The sequence below is a fragment of the Triturus cristatus genome, chromosome 1_2, assembly GCF_964204655.1.
Source record: "Triturus cristatus chromosome 1_2, aTriCri1.1, whole genome shotgun sequence".
NCBI classification, from domain to species: Eukaryota; Metazoa; Chordata; class Amphibia; order Caudata; family Salamandridae; genus Triturus; species Triturus cristatus.
Genome location: NC_140580.1, coordinates 118,516,524 through 118,528,538, shown reverse-complemented (window position 1 = coordinate 118,528,538; position 12,015 = coordinate 118,516,524). Strand labels below are relative to the sequence as shown.

Here is a 12,015-nt window from a genome sequence, read left to right as displayed (position 1 = left end):
ATGAAAACACGACTCTGTGTGCAAAGAGGAATTACAGGCAGAGATTTATTGCGTATTGCTCTGGTGATTTCACAGTTGCATTAGATGGAAAGGGGGAGCCATTTTTTTGTGCAGAAGCAGACTCTTACCACACACCCAGCTGCTTATCCTGTGGAATCATGCACAGTATTCACAACCGAGTGGGGTTTGAGGTTTCAGTCAGTAATGCAAATACATTCAGCATCACTAAGGCTGGTTGCCCTTGCTGGAGTGTAGTGAGTCACCCAGGTTACACATGGTGCTGGTCTGAAAAAGCAGTTTGGACATGTGCTTTTTTAAGAATCTGAAAAGTGGATTCAAAATGTGTCAGTCTGTAAAAGTACTTATCACTTGCCAAAAAAAAAGAAAAGTAAGTGTGCTTTCAAATTGGCAAAGAAATTTCGTTTTGTGACTAATATGAAAACATGACTCTGTGTGCAAAGAGGAATTACAGGCAGAGATTTATTGCGTATTGCTCTGGAGATTTCACATTTGCATTAGATGGAAAGGGTGAGCCATTTTTTTTGTGCTGGTCTGAAAAAGCAGTTTGGACATGTGCTTTTTTAAGAATCTGAAAAGTGGATTCAAAATGTGTCAGTCTGTAAAAGTACTTATCACTTGCCAAAAAAAAGAGTAGAAAGTATGCTTTGCAACTGGCAAAGAAATTTCGTTTTCTGTCTAATTTCAAAGCATGACTTTGTGTGCACACAGGAATTATTTTTAGATATTTAATTTGTGAAGGTGTTATTGTGATTTTCATTTATAGGAAAGGGGTTTATAGTATTTTAAGATTTCTAAAGAACATAAACAATGTAGTAATATATTTAAATAAAATAAAGGAATTTTTTTTAGTTTTTTTCAGGTATTGCTGAAGAGCAGTGAACAAAATTTAAGATGCCTACAAAATCCAGACTAAAGAAAGACCACAAAAAAAACCTATATTTGAAGAAACCTGGAGGACCTAAGTTAGTTGGAGATGCTCATGTTGGGAAAAAGAAAAAATCTTCTGGTAAGCAGACAAAAGATTTTTTAAAGAACATATTCAAAAAAAGGAAAAATGTACAAAATGTCTGTACTGGAAAGAATGTTTTCAATAGAAAAGGACAGGAAAAAATTGAGAATTTAGTTAATGCAAATATACCTTCTGTAACTATAAAGATTAACTTAAACAGAAAAACAGCGTTTAAAGAGAAGAGTTATGTCCAATTTGATAAAGGATGTGAAGAAATATAAGCAAAAGGCAAAATTTTACAAGAGAAAAAAGAAATTGAAGCCATTGCAGCAAAGGCATTAGAATTAAAAAGAAAACTATTCATTTTAATTTTGAATAGGATGCGTACATTAGATAAAATGGTTAATGTACTGAAATCACAAAGCAAAAGGAAAAGAGTAGTGAACAGAACAAACTTTTGTAAAATGTTTTTAGGAAAATGGATGCATAGTTCAAGTAGTGAACCTTTTTTTAATGAAGAGAGCTATTTTCAAAGTAATAGTTTGCTGCATGCAGTTGACACCAGAGGTCGTGCTTACGAAGTGAAAAATGGTTGCATAATGGAGAAGGAGATAATGGTTCCAAGAGATGAGGTACAAGTGATGGCGGATGAGGCTATGGGGAGACGTCCTAAAGCCCCAGTGTACACTTGGAATTGTAGTAGTATTTGCACTGTGCGTCAGGAATCTATTGATAAATTTCGTGAGTTTCTAAGAGAATATAGTAAAAAAAGTGTAAAACAGAAGATTAAGGTGCTTCAAAGTCTAGATCCATGCAGAGTGAGAGAGAATACTGGTTTGCAGGGTCATTCTCTGGCTTGTCTATCTAGAAAAGTGTGTAATAGTGTTTTCCATCATTTTAGGATGCTGGCTGTTCATCATACTGAAATGAGAAAGTTTGTGAGACGGTTGTATTTTGCTAAAAGTCCAGCACTAAAGTTAGATGAATTGAATAGGGCTCTGTTCCGTGGGTCAGTATCAAATGTAGAGAAGGTTGTTGATGAAATTCAGTTTTGTTACTTTGGTCCTGAACAAAACAGTGCAGAAAAGGACACAGTAAATGAGGAAGAAGTGGAAGAGAATGTAGAACCATTTGTAAGTAAGACATTTAATGATCACATAACAAAATTTGAAAAAATCTCTAATGAAAGACCAAATATTACTTGTATTTGTTGCCGCAGAACTCATTATAGAAAACAAACCAGGTATGTTGATCTCTATAGAAAAAGTGAAAATGAAGATAATTATAAGTGGAAGGATTTTGCCACATATATATTTCTTGAAAATTGTTTTGAATTGGGTGAAGTTCAGCGTATTTGTAAATACTGTTACAACAAATTAGAAGAAAATAGAATGCCGACCAGAGCTGTACATAATAATTTAGAATTGGATGTTATTCCTGCCGAACTTTCTGAATTAAATACTTATGAGTCTATACTTATTCAATGTGTTCATCCATTCCAGACCATAGTACGTATGGAGCCCAAAACTGGTAAATTACCTCCTTCAGATTTACTGAGAGGTTTAAAAGGTAGAGTGGTGTATTTGCCCTTGGATTTGAAAAAAAATATGGAAACTATTGATACAGATACTTTGGAAACTGAACCATTAGTTATTCTGGTTAATGGTGTACCTACAAAGAATAAGAAGATTTGGCAGGAGCTGGTAGATGTACGGAAAGTACAAAGAGCAAATTTGTATTTGAAAAGGAATAACAAATGGTATGAATCAATTTATATAGAAGAAGAAGAAGAAGAAGATTTACAAGAAGACACAGAAACACCAACTGGACAAATTGAAAAAGTGGACAAGTCAAAGGAAGAAGAAATTTATGAACATTTTAGCATACATTCTCTTCATTCAAAAGAAGTTATGGGAGACAATATTGATCTGTTTCAGATGAAGAAAGCAAAAGGAACTCCCGTGAGTGTATGGGAGGAGAGCTTGGAAGCTCGATGTTTTCCCCAGCTGTTTCCTAAAGGAAAAGGAGGACGATACGATGAACGTCCAGAACAGATTCCAGCTTCTGAGTATCGGACTACAAGACTATATGCTGAAGATCCCAGATTTCGACAAAGTATTCCTTATTTGTTCCATCTTTTATTTGAAAGCGACTTGTCTGCACTGTCTTATGCAGTAAATCACATTTTAAAAAGTGGAGTACATTTACAAAATGTGTCTGCTAAGGATTTTATGGAGAAAGTGCAGCACCGAGATGATCATTTGGAAACACAACTGATCAATCTGATGGCTTGTCAGCGTGGGACAAATGAATATTGGTACCGACGCCATGGTGAATTAAAATGCATGTTACGGAATTTAGGAACACCAACATGGTTCCTTACCCTAAGCTGTGCTGAGTACGCTTGGGATGATTTACTGGATTTTCTACGAGAGGCAAATTCAAACATTAAAAACATCGAATACAAGACAGCAGGAGAACTGTGCTCATTGGATCCGGTTAATGTTTGCAGATATTTCAATCATAGATTTGAGGCTATGATGTCCTTCATCTGCAATAAAAAAAATCCACCTCTAGGAGAAGTAGTGGATTTCTTTTGGAGAAAAGAGTCCCAGGCAAGAGGTGCTCCTCATATTCATATGCTGTTGTGGATCAAGGATGCCCCAAAGTTTGGAACAGATGCTGATGAAGCAGTGTTATCTTACATTGAAGAATATGCAACATGTGCTATACCAAAAAGCACAGAAGAGAAAAAGTTAAAGGAGCAAGTTTTACGTTTCCAAAGTCATCGGTGTGGAAAATACTGTCGACGGAAATACAAGAGCAAAGATAAATACTACACTAAATGTCGATTTGGATTTCCTAGACCTGTTCTTTCAAATGGAAGAGTAAACAGTTTTATGTCATCTGTGAGACATACTATCACAAGAAAATCACCTAAGAATACCTACAACCTTAAAAGAAAAGAAGAATCAAAAAATATAAATGACTACAACCCAGTCATTTTATCCATGTGGAATGCTAACATGGATATACAGTATGTAGCTGACAATTCCATTGCTGTTGCTCGATATGTAACGTCTTACATTACTAAATCAGAAAAAACTGAATTGAAAGAAATGTGGGAAGAGATTTCTCACGAGAAGACTGTCAGTAAGAAGCTGTACAGTTTCAGTTTAAAGATGTTATCGCATCGAGAAATTGGATCCTACGAATGTTCAGATAGGTTATCTTCTGCAAGTCTCTACTCGAAATCAAGAAGAATAATTTGGGCAAGTTTAGGCCTTGCAGCAATGAGAAATCGGGTACTGAAATCTGTTGGAGAAATTGAATATTTGGCCGAGAATGACCCAGAAAGTACAGATATTTTGAAATCAAACATGTTGGACACATATTATCCCAAGAGAAGTCATCATCTGGAGAACATGTGTCTCTATGAAGTGCTGCAGAACTACATTTATTCACGGAAAGCCGCAGAAGACATCAACAATGGAAAATATAAAGTCATTGGTGAGGAAGGATGTTTGGTGAAGCAAACAAAAGGAAGTTTGATAAATCACAGGAAGCTGAGTTGCGACACTACTGACAAAAAGGAATTTTACTACTTGGCTCTTTTACAGCTGTTTAAACCATGGCGTACAGAGGATGAACTACTGGGAGAATTTCAAAGCTATGAAGATTCTTTTAATGCTTGCAAAGACAGCATACAATGCAGTACATTCTCAACTTATCTGCAAATGTTAAATGAAGAAATTGAACAGGAAACTACAATTGCAGCAGAAGTAGCTAGAGACAGTTCTCAGGACAGCCAAAGTTCAGGAACACTCAGTCAAGATCCCCTAGGACAACCAATCGTTGAAAATGAAGCATCAATAGCCATGAATGAAGTGGAAACGGCTATGAATCAAGCTCAAGAAGAATTTATAGACTTACAAAATTCGTAAAGACAACTGAATGAAGAGCAGCAACAAATTTATGAAGAGATCAGAAGCAAAATTGATCACGGATTTCAACATGAAAAAAAAGAGTGCTCATGCACATCATTTCATCCAATCAGGATGTATGTAAGTGGACAAGCTGGAACTGGAAAAAGTTTCTTAATAAAAGTCATCAGAAGCTACCTACAGCAAAAAACGGATTCTACTTTGTCTTGTGTGGTTACTGCTCCAACTGGGTTAGCAGCCTATAACATAAAAGGAATCACTTTACATCGTTTGCTAATGTTACCAGTGGAGCATGAGAACAAAATACAATACAACAAGCTAACTGGAGAAGCATGCTTGGAAGTTTCAAGAGTATTGAAGAAGATGCAAGTTCTCATTATTGATGAAGTGAGCATGGTATCAAACTTAATGCTTGCCTTTGTGCATTTAAGAATGCAGCAAATTCTAAGGACAAACTATGACGTGTTATTTGGTGGAAAACATGTCATAGTTTTTGGGGATCTTCTACAGCTTACTCCAGTTAAAGGACAACCAGTGTTTAATACTGTGACACATGAAGACACAAAGAAGTCATTGGGAAGCATTGGTAATGCAAATATTTGGTCCTTCTTTGAGTACAAGGAACTTACTACTAATATGAGGCAAGCAAACGATGAAGAATATGGAAGTATTCTGAAAGATATCAGGATTGGACTACTCACTGAAGCAGGCACAAAAGCATTACAGAGTCGGTTGCTACATAATTTATTTCCAAAGGAAGAAATAGTTGCAGAGAAGATATACAAGAACATTGCAGAAAAGAAAAGTGTCATCTGCTTAATGCCAACTCTACGTGAATGCTCAATATTCAATGAGGAGCTTTTGAAATTGGAAAAGGAAGATATCAGGAAATTGGAAGCAGTGGACAAAATTGAGGATGGAAGAATTACTATCACATTAACAGGCACACTGAAAAATAAATTGGATTCACTAGAGAAGAACATTTCCAAAACAGCTGGATTCGAAAAAAATCTATATGTTTGCATGAACTGTAGAGTATTTTTAAGGAGAAATTTGGATGTTGAAAAAGGTTTAGTTAATGGAGCTATGGGAAGAGTTGTGGGTTTTATTAATTATCAGAAAAAAGATGGAATTGAATGTTTAAAAATAAAATTTGATCAGATAGAAGAAGTTAAAGACATTTGTCGTTGTTCAGTTCGTTTCATGCTTGTGAAAGACTTATATGTACGTAGGAAGCAGTTTCCGTTTTCTCTAGCATATGCTGTAACTATTCACAAGTCTCAAGGATTGACTGTAGATTGTGCATTTGTGAACATTGGTTCAACTGTGTTCAAAGAAGGTATGGCATATGTTGCTTTGTCACGAGTGAAAACATTATCAGGTTTATTCATGATAGACTTTGATGACTCAAAAGTTAGTGCTGATACAAATTGTGTAAAGGAGTATAATAGATTAAGAAGAAGCTATGCTCCTCATTTAGGTCAGTATCCTGTGTTGGAGAAACGTGTAGTTTCTCGTAAAAGGAGAAATGAGAATATCTGTAATGAAGATGTAGAGAGGAGGAAAAAAAAGAGGAGTGATGTAATTGCAAGCAAAAAGAAAAAGGAAAATGAAGAACAGGTTGTAGGATGTCATTTTGAAAATAGCTCTGGTGTCAACTGCTACGCTAATGTAGTGCTGAATGTTGCATTTTATCTGGAAAGTGTGCAAGAGCAGATAATAGTAAATCAGGGAAAAAGATTCTGTTCTGAGTTGAGTCTCCTTTTTCAAAAGCTGAGTAATGATAAAACTCAAATAGAAAGTGCTACTGAAATTAGAAAACTTTTAGATGTATGTTCAGGACGAACACAGTTTTCTCAAAATGTACAGCAAGACGCACAGGAATTCTTGATGTTTTTTCTTCAGGTACTGGAAGAAGAAGGGGTTCCCATTGAAAATGTATTTGGTCTCTCTTATAAATGGGAACATAGTTGTGAAAACTGTTACAATATATGTGGCTCTAATGTTGATTCTGAAAGGTTTATTTATTTAACATTGCCAGAAAGTAAAACAGTCACTTTTGCTAAATTAGTTAAAGATGCTAATCATAGCATGGAATGCAGTGAGTGTCAATCTGATATGTTTTCAACGTTAATTTTAAAGGAATACGGACAATATGTAATTTTAATGATGCAACGCTGTAAAGCTGATGGTTCAAAATTAGATACTTTAATAAAGAAGTTTACAGGACAGCAATTATCAATTTCAGGAAAAACTTTTGTAACAGTTGCAATAATTTTCCATGAAGGACCTACTGTAACTTCTGGACATTACACAGTTTATCTTAAATGTGAAAAAGGCTGGACACTGTGTAATGATTCCCAATTGATTTTTAAGCAACGTTTGCCTTTTGATTTAGCAAATTCCTATCTAATCTTCCTGAAACCTAAATTTTAGAGAGATTTGGCAACATCTGTACAAAACAATTTTACCATTTTATTGGATTACCATTGGAATTTTCCAAAAAAATGATTTTACAAATTATCATTTGGCCTAATGGAAAGGTAACCAATTGTAATGTGGACTTTTTCAATTTTTAATGAAACTTTGGAAAACCAAAAATTTAGACAAAATCGGTAACATCTGCACAATTTAAATTTTGCAATGTTATTGGATTGCCATTGGAAATTTATTCAAAAAAGATTTTTAAAATTACTATTTGGCCATGCGGAAAGGTAAACAATTCTATTGTGGACTTATTTAATTATTAATTAATCTTTCGGAAACCAAAATGTTACAGACAATCGGTGAGATCTGTACAATTTAAACTTTAGATTTTTATTGGATTACCATTGGAAATTTAATCAAAAAAGAATTTTAAAATTACTATTTGGCCTAAAGGAAATGGAACCAGATGTATTGTGGAGTTATTTGAGATATATTTTTGTGATTATACTTCTGAAACAAAAATGTCAGACGGTATTTTAAAGAAATACGTATTGATATTAGATGATATTTTTTAAGAATATTATGCATTTCTATAAAGTTATGTTTATGCAAAAAGAGATTGTGGGCTTTTTTAAAACAATCTTTGAGATTGTTAATTTTTTTTTTGCCCGCTGTTAAATGATGAATGCAATTGCTTTCACAATTTATAGTGAAATGCAATATATTCTGAAAACAGCAAAAAAAAGGCAAACATTTTTTTTGAAAAAAATGTAAATATGTGTACTGTATTATAAAATGTTTTTATTAAATATTAATACTTTTTTCTTTTTTTTCAGATTGAGATAGAAAATTTTCGAAAACTAGAACCATTTTTAAAGCAATTAAAATTAAATTTAAATTAATAAATATTTTTTTGAGTGGGTATGGTAGGTCAAAAATTTCATGGTCCCTTTTTTCCACTTCTCCACAATCACATTTTCAGTTTTTCATTGTAGTCTCTCAAGGACCTTGTAATGTGATAATTGATTTTTAGTGTTTTTTTAAAAAAAAAAAATAATAATTACGCGTACCGTACGCGTACGGTAAAAAAAAAATCTAAAAAAAGTTTAAAAAACTTATATAAAAAATAGTTGAAAGGTAAGGTTGGCTCTTACAAGAGCCGTTGTGTTCATGCAGGGACAGAGGAAAGAAAGAATGGGAATATTAGTCGGTACGACAAATGTGCTGATCTATTTTATTGTTCACTAGGGAAACACTGGTCTCCCTATGACAAATTAGATCATGACAAGTGGCGCACCGTATTTCAACCCTCACAAACCGATGGTTTGTTTCCAGAGGAGTAGAAAAAGGAGATGCTCCCACCACAGATGAAGGGCTCACCTGACCTGCCGAAGATGGACTCGGCCCTGCAGATGATGGACCAGGCTGAGCTGCTGTGGATGTGCTTGGTTGACTTACTGAAGGGTTACCTTCAGTATGTCGAGCATGTGTCCTTCTGTGTACATCTTTAAGGTGTCTCAACATGGTGTGATTCCCGAAGGAATACTTCTTGTTGGGATTCCCTCTTGAAAGTACACGGCCACACAGCTTACAAGTCACTAAGGGTGCATTTACCTTTTTCTTGTCCTCTGGAAAAGTAAAATACTCCCATATGAAAGAGGTCTTTTGTTTCCTCCTTCTCTGCCTCAAGTTAGTGCTGCTAGCCTCACTCTCAGAAGAGCTCTGCTGTTCTGCCATCGTATCACAAAGACAACCCAGCTCCTTCTCCTAAGGGATCACAAGCAGAAATGAGGGGAATGGGTGTGGTGTAGGAGAGTTCTAGAACTGAAAGTAGTTTCAACCAATCAAAAGTTGTGTTTCATGATCACATGACCCACCGTGCGCGTACGTTACGCTTACGGTGCGCTTACGGCAAAAGTACGCATGCGCGTAAAAAAGACACGCGCTCGCGCGCATGCGCATAACAGTCACTCCCCAACACTTCCGCGTAACGTGCGCGTGTAGCGTACACGCCTACGCGCCCCACGCGCAGTACGCGCAGCTACGCAAATTGCGTAACTATACGCAGAGTAGATAAATTACGGACATTGCGTAAACCGTACGCTTACCGTACGCTTACCGTACGCGCACTAAAAAAAAATATATATATTTTCAAAGTTATACTAATATATCTTACCTGTTTGGTAAAAAAAAAAAAGAGAAAACTTGAAATATTGCAGATTTTTTAGAAAAAAAACATAGTGTTTTAAGAGAATAAAAAGTTTTAAAAAACTTGTTTTAAAAAAAAAAAAAACATTTAATATAAGAATTTATAATAAACAAATCATAAAAAATCAATAAAAAAAAATATGGGAATCACATATGTTATAGCTAAGAATTAGCATTTAAAAAACCATACAAATTCACTGAAAAAACCATGGGTTTCACACACGTTATAGTTAGAAATTAGCATTTAAAAAACCTTGCAAATTCACTGAAAAAACCATAGGTTTCACACATGTTATAGTTAGGAATTAGCATTTAAAAAACCTTGCAAATTCAGTGAAAAAACCATAGGTTTCACACACGTTATAGTTAGGAATTAGCATTTAAAAAACCTTGCAAATTCAGTGAAAAAACCATAGGTTTCACACACGTTATAGTTAGCTGGACATTTCACTCGTAAAAAACCAATGAAATTTCCCCGTTATAGTTAGTTAAGCTAACTATAACTCGCGCGCCCGCAATGCACTGCTGATGACGTCACATATTACATCACTCATGACATGGTCAGTGACATCACTCATGACATCACTGATGACATCTCAAATGACATCACTGATGACATCACTGATGACATCATCCATGTGATAGAGTGGCAGACCTCCTCTCACCCTAATATAACCTTTGATACACACATTCAAAAATAGAGACTGACATTTTCAAAAAAATGGACATACCAATACCAATTACAACAACCTCTTCAATAATTCTAAGATCCACATAAACATCCACTTATTCACCAACAGTCCTGTACAGTCACTCATTCGTGTACTCACACATCATATGTACTCATACACCTATACATCCTGTAACACAATGCCTCTCATCCATAGAGTTACTCACACACATAGTTACTCATGCTAATAAAGAATCAAACATACATTTATTTGCATATACAGTTATACACACACCACCACACTTACTTCTACGGAAACTTACACATACTTAGTCTTTTAAACAATCACTTATAGAAACACATACTTATTCATACAGGAACTCTTTCAATCTCTCACTCTCACATACACTCACTTATATACACCAATAGTCACATATACTAGTTTAAAACATATGTAGTTACTCATAAAGACACTATTGAGACAGCCATTCACTCACTAACACACCCATACACACACTCTTCCACCCATACAGTCCTGCACATATGCTGTCTTCAACACATACAAACAGTGAGTCACTCATTCATGCACTTATGCACTACGTAATACCCCCCACTGAACCATACAGACACTCAGACACTCATACTGATACTCAAAAAACCAACTAATAACCTATATAGACACTCATGTTGCTGCTCACCAACCCATGCAGCTACTTATACACAAAGTGAGAGACTGATACAGGTATTTACACATTTAAACATTACTCACTTAGCCATGTATTCAATAAGATACACTTAATCAGTCAGTAATACAATCAATTTTTCAAAAACAAATCATCCATTTAGACACTTATATACTCATTTATTCTTCCATCGACCTTGAGATATATAAAACATATTTAATTTTCAGAAAAACACACATTCACTGGATGATGTCATCGGTGATGTCATCAGTGATGTCATTTGAGATGTCATCAGTGATGTCATGAGTGATGTCACTGACCATGTCATGAGTGATGTAATATGTGACGTCATCAGCAGTGCATTGCGGGCGCGCGAGTTATAGTTAGCTTAACTAACTATAACGGGGAAATTTCATTGGTTTTTTACGAGTGAAATGTCCAGCTAACTATAACGTGTGTGAAACCTATGGTTTTTTCACTGAATATATATATATATATATATCTACAAATATAGATATATATACGCATACACACGTCTATCAAAATACACCAAAAGTATTATTCTTCCCATCGTTGAAGCAAACCACAGCCTCCATCAGCAACAGGGGACACTGATCCTCGTTCCTACACTGAACACTCATAGAATAGAGGCTTTCATCGAAAGATAGATATAAATACAAACATACATTGGTAAGAGACCAAAGTTGTGATCACAATGGAGTGAAAATGATAGACATACAGATATTAGCACTAAGCTGTAAAACCAGCAACAAAATACTGTATAAGAGAAGAGAGAGAGTGGAGAGCATCACACACCCCAGAAAAATAATGGCAACTGCCCATGAACCAACGCAACAAATTGAAGAGGCTACCATCAGGCGGTTAACAGGAAAGCAAAAGAAAACACCAGGTGTAAAAACTCTGCTATGAAGTGTAAGAAAGTGGGTTTCTGTTGCAGTACCCCCCCTTTTTTGCCTGATAACTTATGCACTTTCCCTTGTTGTGCCCTGGGCTCCTGCCAATCAGGTGCCCAGGGCCTGTGTTCCTTCCCTAAAAACTGTCTAACAGCCAAAACCCAATTGGCATCTCTGGTCACCTGTCAGCCCCTGGTAA

General features: G+C 35.4%; 1 pseudogene across 1 annotated transcript in view; it reads right to left on the bottom strand.

Moving 5' to 3' along the window:
* The window catches only part of LOC146866929 (lysine-specific demethylase 5B-like), a 545,361-nt pseudogene that overhangs the window by 376,564 nt on the left and 156,782 nt on the right, over positions 1 to 12,015 (bottom strand). The gene's annotated exons all lie outside the window — the stretch shown is intronic.